At 42.7% G+C, this 22,479-nt stretch overlaps 1 long non-coding RNA gene across 1 annotated transcript; it reads left to right on the plus strand.

Annotated features, from left to right (window-relative positions):
• The first annotated feature begins 3,880 nt into the window (after positions 1-3,880).
• On the plus strand, positions 3,881-21,044 carry LOC144303167 (uncharacterized). The gene is made up of 3 exons (XR_013370223.1): positions 3,881-4,112; positions 5,687-5,884; positions 19,208-21,044. It is a non-coding gene; the product is annotated as an uncharacterized LOC144303167 (long non-coding RNA).
• Positions 21,045-22,479: the final 1,435 nt, after the last annotated feature.

Consider the following 22,479-nt stretch of genomic DNA (forward strand, 5'->3'; position numbering starts at 1 on the left):
TATATAAGTGTATCAAAGTAACCCATTGCACAGCTGAAACTTGTACAATGTTACATGTCAAATATATTCAATTTAAAAAAAACAGTGAATGACATATTCTCTCCTATGGTGTCTGTTCTTGCTCTCCCATCAGCCTACTTTCTCATGTACCCTTCTAAAGTTTCTTTATGTGTATACGCCTATTACACATATTACACAGATCAAAATGTAGTACACTGCACACTGTGTTCTATACCTAACTTTGACTAACAAATGTCCTAGAGCTTTATCCAACTCTGTATGTAGAGACCATCTTTCTTCTTTTAGGTTGCATTCCAGTGTATGGATGTATTATAGTGCAGTCTACTCTCCACTGATGAACATTTGGGTTGTTTCCAGTCTCCCACTTTCATAAATAATGCTGAAACGGTTAGCTGTGTACACATGTTGCTTCACACAGCAGTTCTATCTCTGGATAAATTTCCCAAAGGAAAGCGGCTACAGGACAAAATCTTAATCAGACCTACAATGGGAATCAACCTATAAAGACAGAGACCATAATTCTTCTGTGAGGTGTCCAGGTTAGCACAGGAACAGATAACTAAAAATCCCTACAGGAAAAATATTTCTTACTTCCTCTCTTTGTAAAAACAGAAAATACCCCAAACACCCATGATGAATGTGCATTTTACTCCCCCCTTGATGTGCTTTGCTCCAGATGTTATAGAAATCATGGAGTTTGGTGCGCTCTGCTATAACTTTTATTCACAATGCTGTTCAAAATCTTTTGAATAACATTAGGGAGGTAGCTGTGTTCTGCAGGAATTAATATACAGAAACCTGAGTTGGAATTTGTTAGAGTGACAACTACAAAGCCCTTTGATGAGGACATAACTTCAGTGATCATGTATTCCTAAATTGAGTATTGGGTTAGTCTTAGTCGTTGGCAAGCATGCAAGTTTAAATTCATATTGTTCTCCCACTCCTTTCCTGGTGGTTTCCAGCACACTGACCCCAGAAACAACTGTATAACCCTCAATTTATAACAAGAAGCCTCTTCTTCCATGAGGCTTCAAGCACTAAGCCAGCTATCATGTCCACGACCGCTGGGAGTAGAGACTTGGCACTTCAAGTGTGTGAGATAGAAGAGCCAGAAGAGACGAAAGAGCCAAGGGGTGGCCTGCTTTCCTGATTCCTGACATCAATCATTTCCTTCTAGATGATTCTGACAGTAAAAGAGCTGAATTTTTCCAGAGGAACTCCATCTCAGGCCGTGTCCTCATAAATCAGAACAAGCTGCCCTCCCAGAGTCGACTCCAAGGACTAGCTCTGCAGGCTAAGCAGAAGGCCAGCCCAGGCACCCAAAATGAACACATGGGGACCTTACCCAAGAGGGATTTTTGAAAGTATTAAAATACTCCAATCTTGTGCTTTGTAGTATTTTCTTAACAAATTGAGAAATAATTTGGGATGTCTGGCTGGCTCAGTGGTTGAGCGTCTGCCTTCAGCTCAGGGCATGATCCTGGGTCCAGGGATCCAGTCCCACACTGAGCTCCTTGCATAGAGCCTGCTTCTCCCTCTGCCTGTGTCTCTGCCTCTCTCTGTGTCTCTCATGAAAAAATAAATAAAATCTTTAAAAAATTTAAGACATAATTATAACCACAAAAATGCTAGAAAACTCAGCCCTCAAGGAAGAAAGAATAGAGAGATTGACCCACTAAGCAAGATGTAACCAGCAGCAAAATTCTGAAGAGGGTGCCGGCTGGTGAAGATTCAGAGCCAACGCAGGGTTAAAGAGAGGAGATCAAAAAACTCCAGTGAGCTGGGAGAGCCGGGAGGAAAGGCATCAAAAATCAAAGTGCAGCTGCTCTTTTTGCTGTTTAAATCATTATATATTAGCTGAAATTTTAGTTTGTTGGCCAACGCTCAAAAGTGACATATGGCCAATAAAAGGTTTGGTGGAGTTTTCCATCTGCTGCTGGACTTTACCGGGGCTTCCACGTGTACGGCTCTTGGCGTCAAGCAGGCTGTACTTCTGCATCCTTCCATGAGCTGCATGCAGGCTGTTCCCTGGGCACGAGCCTACGCCACCGTATGCCCCCAACCCAGCAGAACATTTGACAAGTTGACGTGCATGTTCCCTGGAATTTGATCTATGCTCAGCTCCAACCGTCTTCCAGGACCCACAGAACAAAAAATGTCTGAGTGGCCTAGCCCTCCGGAATGCTGCAGGTGTGGATGCCAGAGGTTCTACAAGTGGAGCTCTCCTCAGGCGTCATCTGGACACTCTGCAAAAAGCCTGGGAGATATAATGACACCCGGGGTGCTCATTAAAATCCACTCCAAGCAGAGGAATTGGCAAGTGCCACTGGCTCAATTTTGGGACCCATGCTTATTGGTATTCAAATTCAAATTCAAAGAGATTTGTTTTCGTGGCTCTAAGTTCTTTATTTCACCCACCTCAGAAGTAGCATCACCTGCAATTGAGCAAACTGGCCCTCCACCACCAATATTCAGGGGCCCCTCAAAGGCCCTCCTGCTCTTTCATTTTTAGAGCCCCCTGCAACGGGGGACACATTTTTACCCCAAACCCTGGAATGGGAGGTATCTAAGATACTCGAAATCATTCTAATCCTTTTCTCATTGTTGTGCTCTTAAAAGTAGAATTGGAGGGTGCGTGATATCCACAGTGATTCTTTTGTTTAAGGAAAAGAGCAAAAGCTGTCCCCAAAGGTGACCTCACCGTAACCCAAAGACACTAGCAGGAGAAATGATGATGCGCGCTACTACATTGGCTTGTGTTTTGCATGATGCTGTCATTCCTCCTGCCTGTGCTGCACCTGTCAGACATAGGCCGCCAGAGGCAGAGCGAGCTTCGGGGCCAGACAAAGAAAGCCCTGTCGCGGACTCCTGTTTTGAATCTGTTGGCAGAGACGATGGAAGGGCAGGAGGGAGACAGGGGAGGAAGAAAAGACTTGTTGGAATACTACATAGGAATTGATGTAAAAAAAGGAAAAGTCCCTGAGTCTATGAGGAGGTGGCACAAATTATAACAATGAATCATTTGCACAGAAACGGGCACTCAGCTCTGACAGGCAGCAAGGATTTAGGAAGACGGATTCCTCCCGGGTTCAGCAAGAAGCTAAGGCAAGGAAGCCAGTGGCGCTTGGGGTTTGGCAGAGAGTCACAAACTCTTTCTCCAATGTGCTGACTTGGCAAAAACTCAGTCCTCAAGGAGCCAGGCTCTCTAGAGACTATAATTTTTTTAACCCATGTGTATTTGAGGGAAAATTTAATCTCTCTGCCTCTGACTCATTTACACTTAACTCATCAAAAAGTTGTTTGCTTTGTGCTATTTCATGGCCAGTAAGTTAGAGTCTAATTTAGAAACAGCCTCTGGTCCTGGAAAAAGACCCAAACCCCGATGACAGGCTCATATCCAGCTGTGGCTTTGATTACAAAGGGTGGGAACTTATTTCTTTGGGGAATGACTGCAGGCAAAGGGGTCACCGTGTTTCAACCCCCAGCTCCCATGCTCCCGACAGCCAGTGCTCACACATACACACACTCCACTAAGAAACCGAGTCTAGAGGTGGGCATTGGAACGGGGGGCTGAATGGCTGTGTCTCCTGAAATTAAATCAGGTCACGGTAAATCTGCAAATAGCAACGATTAAGATGCATCATCCTCAACCATTAACTTAGAGGCACAGAATCTGGAGGCTGACTGCCTTGGGTTCAAGTCCTACCTCTGGGCCTTCTGTTACTATATTACTTGAGGCAGCTTACTTCTTCCTTATGTGCTTCCGTTTCTTCATGTGTAAAATGTGGGCCGTGTTAACAGCGCCTGCGTCACAATGGTGAGACTTCAATGCATTGATTCACGCGTGGCCTCTGCACGCGGTACACCCTTACTTAGGGGCAGTTTAAAATCAATGAACTCTAACTCTTCCTGCCAGGCGCAGCAGACACCATTAGACACCTGTACGTGCCTCAACCTCCCCTGCCTTCCGCCCCTACTGGGACCACAGCCAGAGCAGCTGCACGGTGCACTACGCCCATGCCATGCGCTTCTCACCTCCCTGAGGACCTCTCTACTGGCTTTGGCTAAGTTCTCCTAAAGCAGACTTTGAGGTAAGAATTTAGAGTGGATCCTAGGAACACTGATAAGGGATAGGAAGAAAGCCGATGTTGGTGGGAGGTGTTGCCGTGGGTACCTGGGCTTCCGTGCCACTGGAAGCCTCCGGGAGAACCCACAGCACGGGCTTTACAGTTGACACACCCAAGGGCTGCAGGCACCAGAGTAGTTAGCACCAACTCTCAGCTCCCAGGAATGTTAAGCCCCTGGTGTGGGGGTCAGACATGGTCCTGCAACCAGGGAGAGCCTCAGGCAGAAAGCTGCCAAACAGGGGGTACTAAGGGACGCCAGATAACAAAGTGGCCACATCTATGACTAGTAGCCTTGGGACTTCTCCAGGCTCCACTCGGGGCTGACACATGCAGCCCGGAAGTACAGGGGGACAAAAAAACTGTCAGTAAATCTTTCGGGGGATGGTGGGAAGACAAGAGCTGGTGGATAAGTTCTACCTCCTTTATTCCCTCAAGGTTGACTGTCCTAAGACCCAGTTTATACATCTTCTTGGAAAATGGTCTCAGGAGATGGAGCAACCCTCACTGAGAGGAGGCTAGTTCTACAGCCCATCGTCACCCCACCCCTCCTCTGTCCTGCCTCACTTCCCTCAGCCCTCATTCCTGCTCCCTGGAACTAAGTTGAGACACAGAGAGAGCAAGTGCACTGTGCAAGTGGGGTGGGGGAAGAGCAGAGGGAGAGGGAGAGAGAGAGAATCTTAAGCAGGCTCCAGGGTGGAGCCCAGTGCAGGGCTCAATCTCACAACCCTGAGATCATGACCTGAGTCGAAACCAAGAGACCGATGCTTAACCGACTGAGCCACCCAGGTGCCCTAATGGGGTTACTTGCTTATTAATTCCAACCTCCACCACTGTACCAACCTCACAGAAGCTCAATCTCAGTGAAGATGGTGCGAGGTATAATGTGGGATCAGATCTTCTAGGTCATCCAGGAGAAAAGAGTAGATCCAAGTACTTGTGGGTCCCTAGGAAGGGAGATACAATTTCTGAAGAGAATGGTTCACAAAATGCAAGTCCCCTGCTTCCCCCGATTTAGAGAAAGTAAAATTAATGGAGCAACCAAGGGGTTACACTTAGTGACTTCTCGAAATGGCTACAAGACAGCCATTCAATTTTATCCACAACAAATCCAAGCCACCCCTGCAGCTAACCAGTGGAAAACAGGATTGCATGATGGAAATGGTCCTTAACAAAAGTATAATAAAGAAGCAGACACTGCAATTAACTTCAAATTAATTCCAAGTACTTCAAGACTTTTCGGTTTGGTTCGGTTTTTGATATTTTAAACATATTCTGGTATAGATATTAAGTCCCTTCTCTAACCCGGTGAAGGAAACAGCTGTGAGGACACATAATTGCCCAGTGTCTGTGGCATGGAGGCATCAATCCCTGTGTCCTGCTCTCTGGTCCTAGGACTGAGGTGACACTCCCAGTCCTGGGCTGTTTCCACCCCAGCCAGGGCTTCTCTGCTGTCTGCACACCAGAAAACACTCTCTGCAAAATGAATAATACATGGCTTTGCTTCTGTGAGGATGCCTGTCACTTTTTCATTTGCCAAGGTGCAAGGGAATATCCAGCGAGGATTGTAGCCCCCATGCCCGCTGTGGAGGGGCAGGGGCAGCAGCCAGCCACGTGATGTGATTGCAGAACGCTCCTCCTGCTGGAACTCCCCTCAGGAAGACATCTGGAACCTGCAAGAGGAAATGACCATTTGCAGGGTGCCTGTGCGCTGAGTTCTGCGTAGAGTCTCTGCACAGGTTAGCTTGGGGATGGGCAAAATTTCTCTGTAGGGTCCAGAGAGCAAAAGTTGTATGCTGCCGTTGTAGCATCAAAGCAGCCATAGACAGTCAATACACAGGAGGGCACAGCTGTGTTCCCATAGAATTTTATTTACCGAAACAAATTTGGCCAGCAGCTTGCCGACCCCTGGGCCAGCTGATGCCACCTGCGTAAGCACTCACGGTGGTAAGCGCTGTCCTCCCAGTGGAGTTTCTCGTCGAGGACAATCACTCTCGAGAGAAATCACTCAGCAAATCTCAAAAGTCTTAGCATGATTTAACTCACCATCCACGCTTCTAGAGGTGAGAAGCAGAGGGAGGAGAAACAACTGTCCAGAATAAATGTGAGTATCCGGAGATGAAAACAGAAAGTCAGAGGGAGAGGTAAGGAGGAGGTGACAAGCTGAGCTTAGGGTGGGGAGGGGATGAATCTGGGCTGGGAAGGAGAGGACAGCTTTAGGGACACAGTGTTACAGGGTTATATCATCCCAACTTTTCCCAGGATGACTGGAGGCAGCATCACACCACGGTTAAACACATGGTCTGGAAGTCAACAGTGTTGAGATAACTGGCCTTGCTTCTGACAGGTGGTGGGAGCTGGATAAATTGTTAGTCCTGGGCATCAAGTTTCTCATCTGTCAAGTGGGGATTCATAAGATTGAATCGAGGATTGAATTAGATAATTTATGGAAAGGGCTTGGCCATGTGTTTGGTGTGATGTGCGCATTCAATAGAAGCCGGCTGTTCTTACCATTTTTACCCAGAATTAGCCCAAGGAAGTAAAGGCTGTCAGATTGAAAATGCCAGCTCTCCATTCACAGATACTCTTCGTGAATGTTCTGTAAGCTTCTCTCTCCTTATAAGTAAGAAGCCTATCAGTGAGTCAGCTGGCCTGTCTGGACTACTAACAATCATAAGCAGCAACACGCACTCAGACGTAAGTTCCTCCACAAGCCAAGATCCATCAAACTTTGCCCCTATGAAGTTTGCCTTCCCTGATCTTATACACTTAAATGTATCAGGTCTTAGCAGTTGATCACGGGTACAACAGGGAGTGCTTCTGTTGATCCAACCGAAATGCTGGGGCTTGTTTTTTCCAGTCATTTATTTCAGGCATGCTTTCTGGAGGGCTTACTGAGGCTTGAGTAGAAATACAAGAAAGGGTACAAATTAGATAAAACAGAGTGTTTGGGGTACACCAGACTAATTGCTTTTTAATCCTATTTGCATGAATTCTGGCAAGACCCTGTTTGCAGCTCTTTGAACATTTAAGTGCATGTAAGATCAAGTTTCTAAGGAATCAAGTTTCTAAGCGAAAACGTAGCCACTGCCAGAAAAACAGGAAAATGAGAATTGGAAATTGAATGTTTCCTGGGCTCAAAAAGCTCATTTATTGTGGGGCGTGGCCTTATCAATCCCTTCTAGCCTTTGAGGCCCCATGCATGTTCTGACCTCTCTGAGAAGCTTGAATTCACAGCTTGAGTCTGTACTGGCTTCTCTCACTGCCTACAGGACAAGTAACAGTTACTCTTAATTCTGGGTGAGCATTAGAATAATCTAGGGAGCTTTTAAAAATACTAATGCCCAGGCCCTTCTCCAAGAAATCTGATTTAGTTAGTCTAGGCAGGATTAGACACCAGAATAGCTTTTAACTTTTTATTGAAATAAAATATCACTTAACAGAAAGTGCAGATGAGTGTTCAGCTTGGTCAATTTTCACAGTGAAACATGTTTGCTGATGTAACCAGCACACAGATCAAGACACAGAACATGACCAATTCCCCACAGTCCCCTCACGGACCATTCCAGAAACCACTCCTCCCAGGGTAAACATTTTCCTGACTTCTAACAGCGTAAGGCAAATTTTGTCTTCGTATTTGACGTAAGTGAAACCATACAGTATGATTTTGTTTTATATTTAAATAAACTTTTAAATTTAAGAACCGCTTATTTTTATAGAAAAAGGATAGGTAGTACAGAAAGTCCCTCTACACCCTGTACCAAGGTTCCTCTATTGTTAACATCTCACATTCGAATGGCAGATTGAAGGGTGCTCTTTTTTTTATCTGGTTTCTTTCACTCAACATTATATGAAAGAGATTTATCCACATTGATGTGTGTAGTTGTCAATCTTTCAATCTCATTGCTGAATGCTACTCCATTACATGAATAATCCATAATTATTTATCCAAACTACCATTGATGTGCGTTTGGAGAGTTTCCAGCTTGGAGGCCTTACAAGTAGTGCTACTACTAGAACATTCTAGTAGGCATTTGCATTTTGTAAAGAGCTCTCCAGGGATTCTAACAGGCATCCAGAACTGGGAACCACTGATATGATCTAGGCCAAATAGTCATCCCTCCTTGGATTGTTGTTCTATTATTTCTCATCCCTGTCTTTTCTTTTCCGTGGAGCGGGGCAGGGGCCCAGAGCATAGTGTTCTCATGTTCCTCACAATGAACAGGATAGTTCCGGAGACAAAATAGATCTTCAGTAAATGCCTGTTTCTTGATTAATCAACTGATCGTGCTTTCATATGTCCCATCACCCTTTGCTCCCAGGTCGAGGAAACCATCTCTGTGTGGCAACGCCTGCCCTGCTGATGGGTGATGGAGTAAGTTATGCAGTGCTCTAGGCCTTTTCTCTGGTCCTTACAAGCTGGGTCCTGTATGTGCATCTTCAGGATATGCTTAAAAAAACACACTTTGAGCACAAATTTAAGGGGAGGCAGGATGCACATTGAGCCCGGGTCATCCTGGGGGTGACTCATTAGGTTCTTCCTTTGCATCTTGATTGTTCCTCAATTTTCCTCACTTTTCTAAAAGTCATTTCTCTTTTTTTCCTGATGTTTTTTTGTAGCAGCTTTTCCTATATAAGGAAATTAACCCCTGCTTTGCTATCATATAAGCTCCACTTCTTTTCAGTGAGTTTGCCGCTGGCTTTTGTACGTAGTGTCCCTTGGAAACCTTGTATCTAAGCCTTTTCTTTCCAAAGCTCTGCCAATGTGCCTGGCATCACGAACATCCCAACCTATCCCCAGAGTAGGACATCAGACCCTAACTTCTACTCGGAAATGTGCCTGCAGCACGGCTGAGTTTACTGTATATTCACTTTCTAGGGCTACTGTAACAAATTACCATAAGCTAAGTGGCTTAAAACATCATGAATGTGTTCTCTCACAATTCAGGAGGGTAGAAGTCCAAAATCAAGTTATTACAAAACAACAACAAAAAACCAAAATCAAGGTATTGGCAGGATTTATTCATTCTGGAAGCTCTGTAGGATAAACCAACCTAGACATCTGTCCTCACTTTTGATAGTTTCCAGCCATCTTTGGTTGTTTCTTGGCTTGTGGGCACATCACTCCAATCTCTGCCTCCATCTTTACATTTTCCTTATCCCTGTGTGCCTGAGTCTCTGTGATGGTTAATTTTGTGCGTCAATTTGGATTGGCTGTGTTGCCCAGATATTTGGGCAAATGTTACCCTGGATGTTTCTTTGAGGATATTTTGGGGTAAGGATAACATTCAAATTTGCAGATTTTGAGTAGAGTAGATTGCCTTCCATGAGAAGGTTGAGCCTCCTTCAATCAGCTGAAGGCCTAAATAGAACAAAAGATTGACTTCCCATCATCCCTAGCCCCCTATCAAGAGGGAATTCCACCAGCAGGTGATCTTGAACTGCAATATCTATTGGCTTTTGCTTGGGCCTCCAGCCTGATGGCCCTCTCCAAAGATATTGGACTTGTCTACCTCTATAATCCATGAGGCAATTCCTTAAAATAAATCTCTCTCTCTCTCCTCAGCATGTTCTCTTAGCATATCTCCTGATCACTCTGTAATACCCACTCCTATTCATCATAAAAGAAGCATTCAAATATATTACTATTGTCTATCATCCTCACATGCCTTGCTGAGTGGGGCTGAGTCATACCAGCACAGCCCTGGAGGCATGAGTTAGCTATGCCACAAAGCCCCAATATTGGAAACCTCATCTTGGCCCTTGTCATTGTTGTTGCACCTACATTATTGCACAAAAATATTTCTATCATTTTGGGGATATGGCAAATTTACCTGTAAACTGACCCGCGCAATCATAGAAATTAAAACTAAGTTCTTAACTGAGGGATCTAAACAACTGAGACATGATGGAGAATCCCAAAATGTTTGAGTTCCACCCCAGATGGTAATGCAACCAGGTAGTGTCCAAAGAGTCAGTCATATGGCTAGATAAGTTTCTTAGAAAGCCCAAGATATAGAAAGAAAACTGGTATTAAAATTCCTTATGCATCTGGTGAGAGATGATGAAAGCTTTTCTCTTAAGTATATTCCTGAATTCTTGGCAGGGACATTTAGGACTGCTAGCCAGTAAGCATGAGGGAAACAAGCAACACTGACTTCTCTAAGCTACCCTCTACACTGTGACCAAAGATGTTATTCCAGACTCTGACCACAACCGTCTACTGATTCAAATAGCCCAGCACTACTCCCTATTTCATCTAGGGCCAAGCATCATCCAGGCCCCCGCTTCCTCTAGAGCAGTGGGTCACTCCATGCTCCTCACCCAAACTTGACCATGACACTGTATTGTCCAGCACACAGACACACAGGGCTGGCTGTCACTCCTCCATGCCTTGGTCATGCTATTCTTCTGTATATATTTCTATCTACTTTCATCCTGCTGGAAAAATGCAACTCTGTATCTATATCTATATCTATATCTATAGATAATCTTTATTTCCACTACACTACGTTGCAATGAATCAATCAGAACTAGAAACCATGGTAAACTTTTTTGAGGGTGGGGAGATGGGGGTGTAAGAACAAGTATTACAAAGATACTCATAGCCTGTGGGCATGGAAGAGCTTCAGTGAATTCTGGAAACACATTCTACAACAGCCTCCTACTTTCCCCCTGTTCACCCTGCTTAAAGTGGGGTTGCCACTCAATCCCACTGGTGATAAAGGCTGGAACACATAATAATGCTTTCAGTGCTTACTCACCATTAGAGCTTAGTCACGAACTCCTGTTATATTACCTTAGACAACCAAATGTCCTAATCAGATTCCAAGCTCCTCTGAGGGCTGTCACTAAGGCTTTGCCTCACATAAAACACAACATCAAGCAGCAGCCAATTTGAGTCTTAAAATTGGATTTGAAAAATGAGTCTGCATAGCATGTAATTCTGATTATCCTACCTCTCATCCTACCCAACTCTGACTGCCCACCATTCTTGCCCCTCCCAGAACTTCATGAAACCTTTTACTCCCTCCCGCCTTTCCCTTTATCTCATTCTTAATGGGGTGACTATCAGAGTTGTGGTAAAGAAAAAACTGGCTCTAAAGGAAGAGGTGAGGAGTGCAGTGATGCATCGTGCATGAGTGTTACTTGATAACTTCTTTCAAGGTGAAAGTTCAATTATTGTTTTACAGTCTAGTCAAAATACTCTCGAATTATTTTATAATTTTATCTTTATCTCAAGATATCATGTGAGGCAAGGCAAGGAAACACTAATTGCTGTGGCCAGGGAATGGGGTTGAGGGACTTTCACTTTTCAGTATATATTATTAACACCTTTTGCATTTTGTATTATGTGCATGCATTACCTTTTATCAAAATACAAATGAGTTTTCTTTAAGATTGTGTATGTCCTTAAGAGACCCCATGCATTCGAGTCCTAGAAAACAGTGCATGACATCTCCAGGAGGGGACACGTTTAATTAAAATTCCTATTAATTCCAATGTATTTGCACCATCGCTTTGGTGGAGATGTAAATTTGAAGGTTCTCTTAGAAATGTTCTCTCTAAAATTGGAATTGGAGTCTAGAATTGGCTGTGAACTTGTAAATAGCAACTGAACATAGGATATAGGTTCAACATCACTCCTCTCTCAGGAAGCTGAAGAATTATACAAACAAGTGTGTCTGAAAAGCAGAGGCATATTTAGGGATGCAAGCTCATGTTTCCTGATTGGTGAATAAATATTACAACCCTGTAACTCAACATAATCTTCAGTGGTAGAGTTTATTGGCTTATTTGTTTTTCAGAAACTAAACCAGCAAAATACACCGTGCTGCAAATGTGTTTCATTTGCTCTCCTCAGTCACTCCAGATGAGTTATTAAGAGTGTTACTCTTATATAGGCTATCGATAGTTTCTCCATCAAAAAGCTATTTTAATTCATTATGGATGCTTTTTAAAAATGCCACTGTCTAGTCACCACCCCATTAATGGCAGAGGATAAAAGGGAAAACATCTGAGGAAATGTGAATACAACCACTGCTTTTGTTTTAATATGGTTCATTAAATTCTCTCTGCTGATGCAAGTAAACTCAGTGACGTCTCCATTACCGACCAAGACGCTGGGAGTGCTTACAGAAATTTCCAATGCAGGCCCTGCTCTGCTCCCCTGAAAGCAGACAGTCAATGTGGCATACATATTACACTTTGGGGCTCTGGAGCCAGACTTCAGTCCTTCCCTAGCTACTAGCTAGTAACCTTGGCTCATTGTCTTAACTCTTTTGCTTCAGTTTCCCCACCTATAAAATAGGGATAACAGGTGTATCTCCTGCATGGGGTAGTTATGTGCAGTAAATAAAATAATGCACGTCAAGAGCTTGGCAGCAAGTGAGTGCTCAATAAATACTAGCTCTCATGGTTATATGATAATAGAACGTCCAGACTTGGTGCTATTGGATCTGGAAATTGTTCTACGTGGGTACTTCTCCATTTCACCGTGTCTCCTTGATGATCCAAAATGTGGATGGAGAGCATACTTCGATTGGGCATCACGTTCCCACAATTCATTGCCTCATTCGGCCTCGGGCCTTTCCCATGTTTGGTATTCAGCAATTTATAGGTGAGCAATCCGGAGACGCTGGCTCTCTTCTACCCCTTTCCTCTTCTCTTCCCTTTCCATGATTATCAACCCAGGCAGGACGGTGAGGGCCAGGGCAGCAGCATCCCAAGGGAGAAGGGAGCCCTAACCCTCCCCTCGTCCCCACTCCTTCCTGGTGTCTGGAGAATGCCTGAACTCATACCACTGACCCGGCCCAGTCTTTGGTTAAAAATAATGAAAAGGAAAAAGGAAATGAAATTAAAACTCTCTTAAAATAAATGGAACACAATCTTACCTCTTTCCAATCTGCCTCAGACTCGGGCTAAAGATGTGATGGAAAAACAGGGCGATTTTGGGTTGCTTCTGGGTTATCTTAAGAACCAAATCCATAGGCTTTTAGTTATAAAACTTCATGAATAATAGAAACATAAATTACCTTTTGCCTTCTGCCCACCCAAATCCTGTGCATCATTCTGGAATATTCTACACATATTCCATCCAGGAATAAACCCTCCCTTTTTTAAATGCCCTTAATGCCCTGTAAATTGATTATAACCCTTATAAATAGCTGCCTTGGTTTAAGGTTGTGTGTCACACAACTAGATGACTAGGTTCTAACTTTTCCAATGAGCTGTCAGAAAGCTGAAGTCAGGCCTCCTAGCTCTATTTCTCACCCACAGCTTGTAATCCAAGTTCATTTGCAAGGTGTGTCATCCGTACTGCTCAGGCCTGCTCAGATAGGCCCCTTAGATACATAAGCGGCAACTATCAGAGCTGCAAACTTATAGTGACTTTACATCCGCACGGCCTTAGAAACCATGACATAAACCAAGGAATAATCAATCGCATCGTTTTAAATAGTGCAACTAAAAATGGATTACCTGCTCCTACACACAGAGAAACAATTACAGCTGGCGCTGCTACAAAGGGAAAGGACAAGGCTTACTAACATGACAGAGGAAATCTCACGAAGCTACAGAAATGGGTTATCTCTTCTCAGCTCCAATCTGGAAGCGACTTTTCCCACACAAAGGGGTTGCAAATCCCATTAATAACCACGGCCCTTAAAAGTTGAGCTCTGGCCCCAAAATTATTAATCCTTGCAAAGGGAATGCAATAATCCAAACAATCTCATTTTAGATCTACAAACCTCAGAAATGTATATGACCACTGGCAGCATGTTGGAGGAATACTGAAAGGAAACAAGCAAGGTCTTCTAAAAAACAAACAAACAAACAAAAACTGTATCTGATGGACTCAGAGCCAATGACACCAGAGCCAGAAACAGTGTTCTCTTTTCATCCACAGTAAGTCTACCTCAAAGATCATGTCACTCTGGGTTAGAGGTACACGGCCTCTCCGACTTTTAGTCCAGCCTCTTACCCCTCCACTATTTGGAAGATGTACAAAAAGCCCTGAAATAGGGGCAGGTCCTCATTTCTCCCAACAGCTTCCTCTAACATGCTCAAAATCTATATCCACAGGGTCCCTTGAAGTGTGACTGCTCCAAAGTAGAGAGTCTCAGCCAGTCGTGCTGGTGCTGCAGTGACCTTGACCCTCTGGAACCTCTCCCCTCCTAGAGCACTGCCGGGCACAGGGTGTGGGTCCTGACCTCACTCCAGGCTAGCCAAGCCTGCAAACCCTGCTTATCACCTGGGACCCCCCTACTCTCATCTTGTCCCCAAAGGTGCTCCCTCCACATCACTCTTCTCCAGAATACCCAATGCCATCTCCGATGAGCTCAAGATTTTATAACGCACCGGAGGGGTTTTTCCCTCACGCAGCTTCTCCTCTCTGCTCTGCAAAAAGTTTCCAGGGCAAAGAAATCCAACAACCTGGTTTCCCATCTGAACTAAGAAAGGAGAAAGAATTTCCCATCTGAACTAAAACCAGGGAAAACCTGCACCAATTATTAACTCAATCTTTTGTTCTGCCATAAACAAAGACTCTGTAATAAAGGTGCAAGCAGGTTGCAGATGCCCCAAGGCAGGTAAGACCTTTTCAGATAAAAGCAACAGGAGACGTGCAGAAGAGCAGCTTCTTTGGACCAGAATTGATCTAGTGAAAGGTTATCTCCAATCTCTGCAGTGAGGAGGGAAAAGGGAAATGGCCAGAATCGCTGCATATCTTTCTTTGCAGCTTGAAGTCAATACATAAGAACAGTGAATGGTGTTTCAATTCATTTTCCACAACGTGTTTATGATCTTCATAAAACCCAAGGTACAGAATCTTTTCTAAAAGTTTTAGAAATAGACACAAGATTCAGGCAATACACACTTGAACACCAGAGTCACAATACTGGGTAAAACCAAATAAGCAGCTACCCCTACAAGGACTGATTTAAACCCAGATCATTTCCAGCTGTACGTACAGAATATGAAAATCACAGCTTTTGAAAAAGAATCCAGGTGTCCGGGTGAGACTTTTGCACAGCACAGATGACTTGAAAAACAGCAGATGCTTTTATCCAATTTATTACACTGCTCAGTTACTAAGGAAATGGGAATTCTGGAAGTTTGCCAGCAATGCTTAATCTAAAGATGTGTGTTCCAAAAAGGAATGAAGATAAGCCTAGCTTATCTTTCTCATCACAGACATGGCCTACACAAGGCAGAAGTTTTCCAAAGATAATATATGGTCCCCAAATCTTTTATTTTTTCCATTCTCCTGAGTTGTTGGCCAAATGATCCTGGATGGAATAACAGAAGAATTGTAAAAAAGTGTGGCAAACACATGGGAAAATTATACTGCATAAGTCATAGAGTAATACATGTTTATTATTAAACAAAAAAACCCTAGAAATTATACAGACAAGCCAATAATAGGAATTAAGAATTACTTATTATCCTACCACCAATAATAACATCTTTGTATATATTTTTCTGGACTTTTTTTGTACATACACATAAGTAGACTATACATCTAATTTTTACAAGATTAGAGTCATTGTACATATTACGTTGCAAACTATTTTTTCATTTAGTAATAAATTTCCATAAAAACAAACTTCTGTTTAATCCTTTTAACATCGACAGAGCTCTCCCATTATACCATAATCCCTTCATTAGAAAACGTAGGTGATCTCCAGCTTTTTGACATCATAAAAAAATACTACAATGAATGCTCTAGATGCATTTCTGGCCATTCCCTAGGACAAATTCTTTAAAAAGGAGTTTGAGGTCAATGTTGTGCAGCTTTCATAAGTTGTTTTGATGTACATTGCCAGATTGCCCTTCAGAAGTGCTGTTCCAATTTATACTCCCACCTGCATGGTGTGGGTGAGTGTCCAAAGCATTAGTCTTCATGCTGCGCAGTAAACTCTCTGACAGAACCAGGTTCTTGTGGCTGTAAGAATCTGAAGCCCTTATGACACATTGTCCATCATTTGCACACAAGCACACCGGAGGAAAAATAATAATACAGAATACATCCATGTGCAAACAAAACAAAAATCTTCAGGAATTTCTCATTTGGCAATAACTCAAATCATATCCTATTTTTCAGTATCTAGTTTAATCAAGTCACCATCTGGGCGTCAGGTTTTTTATTCACCAGATGTTCTCCAAACCTGTGGTTCCCTTCCACAGAGGGCAAGGAAAAGGCCTGAGCCCCCTGGCTGGGAACAGAAGGCCCTGCATCTGGCCCAGCCCCCGCCCCCCCCCCCCCCCGCCCCTCCTGCCATCCTGCCCTCAGTTCCTGCACAAGCATCTCATGTCCCAGGGCTATTGCCTGAGGCAGACGACCCCTTCTGAATTCTGCCTTTGAACATACTATCCCCTCTATCTCAGAACATTCCCCTTCATTCCTTCCTTCTCTGGCAAATTCTACATCCTCCCCGCAGATCCACCATCAAGAGCACCTGCTGTGAACCTTCTTTGAACCCCCTACCAGTCACCTTTTGTGCTTCTGACATCACATCGTGTGTAGCTCTTCCTTCCATGCCACTTGTCATACTGAATGCAGTGGCCTTGTTCACAACTGTGTCTCATGAGACCACTTTCTGGGATAAGAACCATGCTGTGTATATTTAAGGTGCCTAATAAGTACTTGGAAAATGTGCAAATGAGCAAATGAACAAACAGATTAGAATTCTCCTGAGCCCTTCTTGTGACCTCTCCAAAAACTTCAGAGCTTCACTCAAATCCACATCAACTTAAAGATGTTATTTTGCATATTAGGGGCCAAGCTTTCCCTGAGGGCTTATCCCAGTCCAGGCTCCCACCCATAGCATGCTCTCCCCGCCTTCTTGTGAACAAATACTACCACCAGTAAAGGTGATTAATCCATAACACAGTGGGTGACACCAGCCGGACACTGTCCATTGTCCACATTGAGAATATCAGAGAGAGAAGGGAAGGTGACACGATTCTAGCTGAACGAAGGTGGGCTGTGAAGGTAAATGGGACAGTTTCTGCATTCCCTTCCAGTGGCAACTATAGCATGACAGGGAAAACAAGTGAGAGGAGGTTAAAAGAGCCAAATGTGTTTCCACTCTATCAATTTGATCCTGTAGGACTCCGGCGCAGGACACAACATGAATTACCCTCAAGCAGCGTGAACATTCTGCGGGTACCTCATGGCGTAATGCTTTAGAAGTGCTGACACCACACAATACAGCTCCCAAAGACACTCCCCTCTATTTTCACACAGCAAAACAGATCCCAGCTGGATTTCAAATCTGTTTTCATCAAAGATGTGTTTATCTTTTTGCCATGAGATTGCAGCCTGGACACACTGTTGTGGCCCTGAAGCAGTGAGTGGCAAGCCCTGACTTTGGAAGATGGAATTCCAAGAGTTGAGATCCTACTTTCAAAATTGCCCTTAAGGCTGGTCATAGAATTAGCCCAGAACTCTACCCCCAGTGAATTAAATGGTTGAAAGGGATGTTCTAGAATTTGATAACCCTGGGCTTAACCTTTTGCAAGTTACTTAGCCTTTTTTGAGTTTGTGTTTATGAAATGACTCGCTTTCTCACTGTACACAGGTTTCTTCTCAAATATCACCTCCTCAGAGAGGCCCTCCCAGACCACTCTTTGAAAATTGTACCCCCTATCAATCTCCATCCCCTTGCCTAGCCTCACATTTCACCAGGCATTTATTACTATTGGTCTTCTGTTAGATTGTTCACTCATTGTCCTCCATTGCTAAGGAAACACCATGAAAATACAGTCTTTGTCTCACTCACTAAAAAAAGTTGCCAGCACATATTAGGAACTCAATAAATATTTGCTGCATGCATGATGGGAGTAGTGATCATCCCTATCGTCAGATTACGATGAGGATTAAACGAGTAAGGCACAAAGAATGTCTAGCATTTGCTTAGCACGTTGGAAGCACACAATGTATGATAGTTAATAGTTCTAATAATACCAATAGGAGACATTCCATTCCCAGAGTCATTTTTTAAAATGCAGTACTGAAAATATGACTGTCTGGTTTTACATTCTTTAATGAATAGCCCAGCTTTTCCCAAGAAAGGATTCGAGGTAGCTTACAAAAATATGTGAAACTTGCTTTGCCAACATAACTTAGACCATTCTGGAATATCTTTATAGTTGTTGATAAAATATTAATGCATTTGATTTTCTTATGCATATATTTCATGGCCAACACAATCAACAATCTCATTCTTCTCAGACACAATACTTAATGAGACCAGTGATCGCACTTTACAGAAAGAAGCTTATAGTCATCCCTAACCAAATTACACACAGAGGTCTGGTCATGGCCCCATTGGTGCGAGTGCCATTGTTGAGTTGCACTTGTGTATCATTCTCTGTCCTGTATGTTCCACATTTCCAACTGTGGAAAGCAACGGTTGTAAAATATAGTAGGTGTCTCAGCTTGTGTTCTGGAACACACTCTCCCACAGTGACAGTATTTATGTACTCTCTCAAAGCACTAATGACTCTCCAATATCGTGTATTGCAAAGCCCACAGCTGTAACACGATTCCTCTGTTTTTCCCTTTCATTTTCTGTAGTGTGTAGATTTCTGTGCCCAGTATTCCTCTGTGGTTAGTCCTATAGAGTTTCCCAGGTCCTCTCATTTCCGGCCATCCTTCTCATTCCTCAGTGGCCTTTGTCCATATTGGTCATCTTGATCTCTGCCTTACTATTGCATTTGCATTTCTAATAAGGCTCCCAAAGTCCTTAGTCATGACTTAGTTCCTTTCACACTTCCTCAATTATTTAATTAAGCAAGCATATGCTCAAAAAATTCATAAGATTCTTTAATTAAATTAATAAAGGCTCAGATAAGAGCTTTTGATTTAATTGATAAATTCTCAAAAAAGTGTTTACTTTTTGTAAGCAATTTTGTGCTTGGTATTAAGTCCAAAATAGGTGACATGTATAGCATTCTATGTAGAAATTCCAAGCTTAACTCAAAAAGATTAGCTCAATAAATTCCAAGAAACATGTATTGTTTATAAATGATTATAATCTAAATCTTCATTCTTACAGGTTATGAAATAACAGGCTCGCTTTTCACCTGATCACCAGAAGCATGCACCAGTTGAAGTGGTCGAGATAAAATTCCATCCAGCTGCACCCTGGGGAAACATACTTTAGCTTTACATATTTGAGAAATATTCTAGAATAGAAATGAAACACGAGAAGAAATCACCGAGTTGAGGAACTCAGGAAAAGATAACCAGATAAAGCAAAGGATAAAATTATTCCTAAGAAATAGATACCATATTTTTCTGCATAATTGCTGAAGCTGAGCCTGAGCCACAAATCTGCCTGTAATGGGCAAAGTGGAGAGGGATACACATTTGCTTACGAGGCTCACAAAGTATCAGTTCACTTAAGGGAGTCACAGGTCTTCCTAGCAATGAAAGCTCAGACAAGTTTCCCTTGTGGGTCCTAATGAAGGGAATACTACGCAAAGGAGCGAATTACTTCCTCAGCATGCCCTTAAATACCAGGGAGAATTCAACAGGACTGCTTCCACAGCAGCAGTAAATGGCATTACCTACAAGGCAGCTCACCGAAAGTGGTCCAGAAGGAGTCAAGACAATGGTCCTAGGGTGCAGCTCTCGATTCAGGAATACCTTCTCGAATTTTTAAAAGAATAGACTTTTTTGCCCATTCAGTAAATATTTATTGAGTATTTTATGGGTCAGGTACTTCACTGGGCATGAGAGAGGAAGCAGTGATAAGACAAATGGAGTTCCTTCCTTCAGAGAATAGCATACTTGTTGGAAAGATAGACCAACAACCGAAAAACACTGAGATGTGTGCAAAATGAGATAACGTCTAAACGCTGAATGTTCAGCTCCTCAACGTTCTCACCTCTGGTTGTTTTTTCCTCAGCCTATTGCAGCTGAGCTAGTCTTATTGTCACCCACTACTGTGTTACTGCTGTATCACACCACCTCCAGCTCTGTTTCATGAAAGCCAGTCTCTAGCCCACACCTCCTCCCGTAGTTCCCACTCACTGACATCATTCTTTAACCTCAGTGGTATCTCCAAACTATCAACTACATTCCCATTACCCATCAGTCTGTTAGTCCCCTCTTTATAATTTCTTTCTGAGTCATTTAGATCATATGCTCTATAATTATTATCGCCTCCTTGAAAATTTCCTCTCCTTAACACCTCTCTCTTCTGTCACACTTGCCTGGAATAAAGCCAAGCCTGGTGGACTCATTTATCCATGCCCGTATTAAATAATAATAATAGTAATAATAATAATAATAATAATAATAATAATAATAATACTCCTGGAGGGAAAACACACACATGAAACACAGCTGACCAGATTCACTCCAAATTCATGACCAGAATACCTGAACAAAACACTCAACACTCCTCTTATGTTTCCTCAGTAAATTAGCTTTTCCAGTCTTATGATTAGTTTATTCCTTCTACAGTCTCTTTCTCAAAACTTCTTTAACTATGAATTAAATGTAATTTTTCAAATGTTCTGATTAAAAGATAGACACTGTCGTGTAAGAATTTGCACTCTTCCGCCCTACCAAATCTGTAAGTCAGCCTCATCTATGCTCATCTTCTCCATGTCTCCTGTTTCAGTGGAGGTAGCAGAGTGCCTCCAACTACAGCCCATCTACCTCTGGAGCTCTGGAATCCTGATCCCTAGCACCTTCTCAAGGATTCCCTTGTCCTTGCTGCACTTTCAATCTCTTGCTTGTTATTGAATCATCCCCATCAATGCATAAACATGCTATAGAATTTTCCTTTTTTTTTTTTTTTTTTTGCTATAGAATTTTCTGTGGTAAAAACAAACCAATAACAAAAGCCAAAATCCCTTACCCAACGTTCTCCACCAGCTGCTATCCAATTTCTGTTTCACATACATTTAAAATAAATAAATAAATAAATAAATAAATAAATAAATAAATCTCTACTTCTTTCCTTCTCAGGGTTAATTCCCATTTTATTTACCCACAGGATTCTAATGACTCTTCTCAGTTAAGGTTACCCATGATCTCTGTATTGCCAAATGTATTGGACTGTTTTGTATTTCAACTTAACTTCACTGGAAACCACCCATCTTCCACTCTGGCAATACCACAACCCTCTAGTTTTCATCCTACCTCGGTGACCTGCTTGCTGAAATTCATTTGCTGGCTCCTCCTCTTTTATTAGGCTGCACCTTTGAGTTTGTATTCCTATATTCAACTGCCTATTTGACACACAAGGACAGTGGGCTGTAGGGTGGTAAGAGAGATGACACCTCTGTCAGGAAGACTCTGGGCAACAACTGATGGTAACAATGGATATGGAAGGAAGCGTGTTGACCCAAGAGATGTTTAGGAGAAAGAAATATCTGGACTCAGAGATTGAGAGATATGATAGAGGATGGGAAAACTACAAAAAGTCAAGGATGACAACCAGGGTGATGTCATTCACTAAAAGTGGGCACTTGGAGGGAAAATGGGCTGCACATAAAATTAGAAATTTTCCAGAAACCTGGTTTCTCTCAGCTTAGCCTTTAAGAAAAATTAGACAGCATGCAGAGGGTTTGAGGCGGATTCCCTAGCCAAAAGCCTTGATATGCAGGTATTGCCCCTAAAGAACTGGATGTTCTGACCACCTTTGATTTCCGATAGTGAAGGAACCACATGTGCTTTATCCTGCTCTCTATCCCCCACTGCTGCCATTGCACCTGGCATACAGTAGGTGGTTAGTGAATAGTTACTGAGTAACTGAAAGGAAAACACAGTTACTAATAAAATAAGATTACCTGCACCCTCCTCCCAAAAAAAGAAAAGATAGCTAGCAGCTCCTTATGAACAGTTAGGAAATGAACCAGAATGGATGCCTGTTTCCTTTGCCTCTCTTTCTTCATGATAAAATAGAAATATTAGTAGCAACTTCCTTATAGAGTTATTGTAAGAATTAAATACAGTAATAACTATAAAGGCTTGGAACAGTGCATGGATCATAGTAGATGCTCAAAAAAGTCTATTTTTATTATTGATTTTTTTTAACAGAACCTCTACTCTGCCATATGGAAGTGCCAAATGATTTCTATGATTTTTTTTTTTAAAGAAAACCATGAGTCTTAAAGAAAGAGAGAAAGAATCCTGAGACTTGGCTAGAACTTCTGAGCCCTGCATCAGTCTCCCAGGCACAAAAAGACCTGGAGTCAATGAAACAGTTAGCTAAGAGACTCTACCTATATGGCAGCCCTATTTCTACTTCTCTTTGTGACCTCTCCTCAAAGGAAGCCAAGTCTCCTAAGGGAGTGCTGAGTGAATCTTAAA

Source organism: Canis aureus, chromosome 32 (genome assembly GCF_053574225.1).
Source record: "Canis aureus isolate CA01 chromosome 32, VMU_Caureus_v.1.0, whole genome shotgun sequence".
In the NCBI taxonomy this organism is placed as follows: domain Eukaryota; kingdom Metazoa; phylum Chordata; class Mammalia; order Carnivora; family Canidae; genus Canis; species Canis aureus.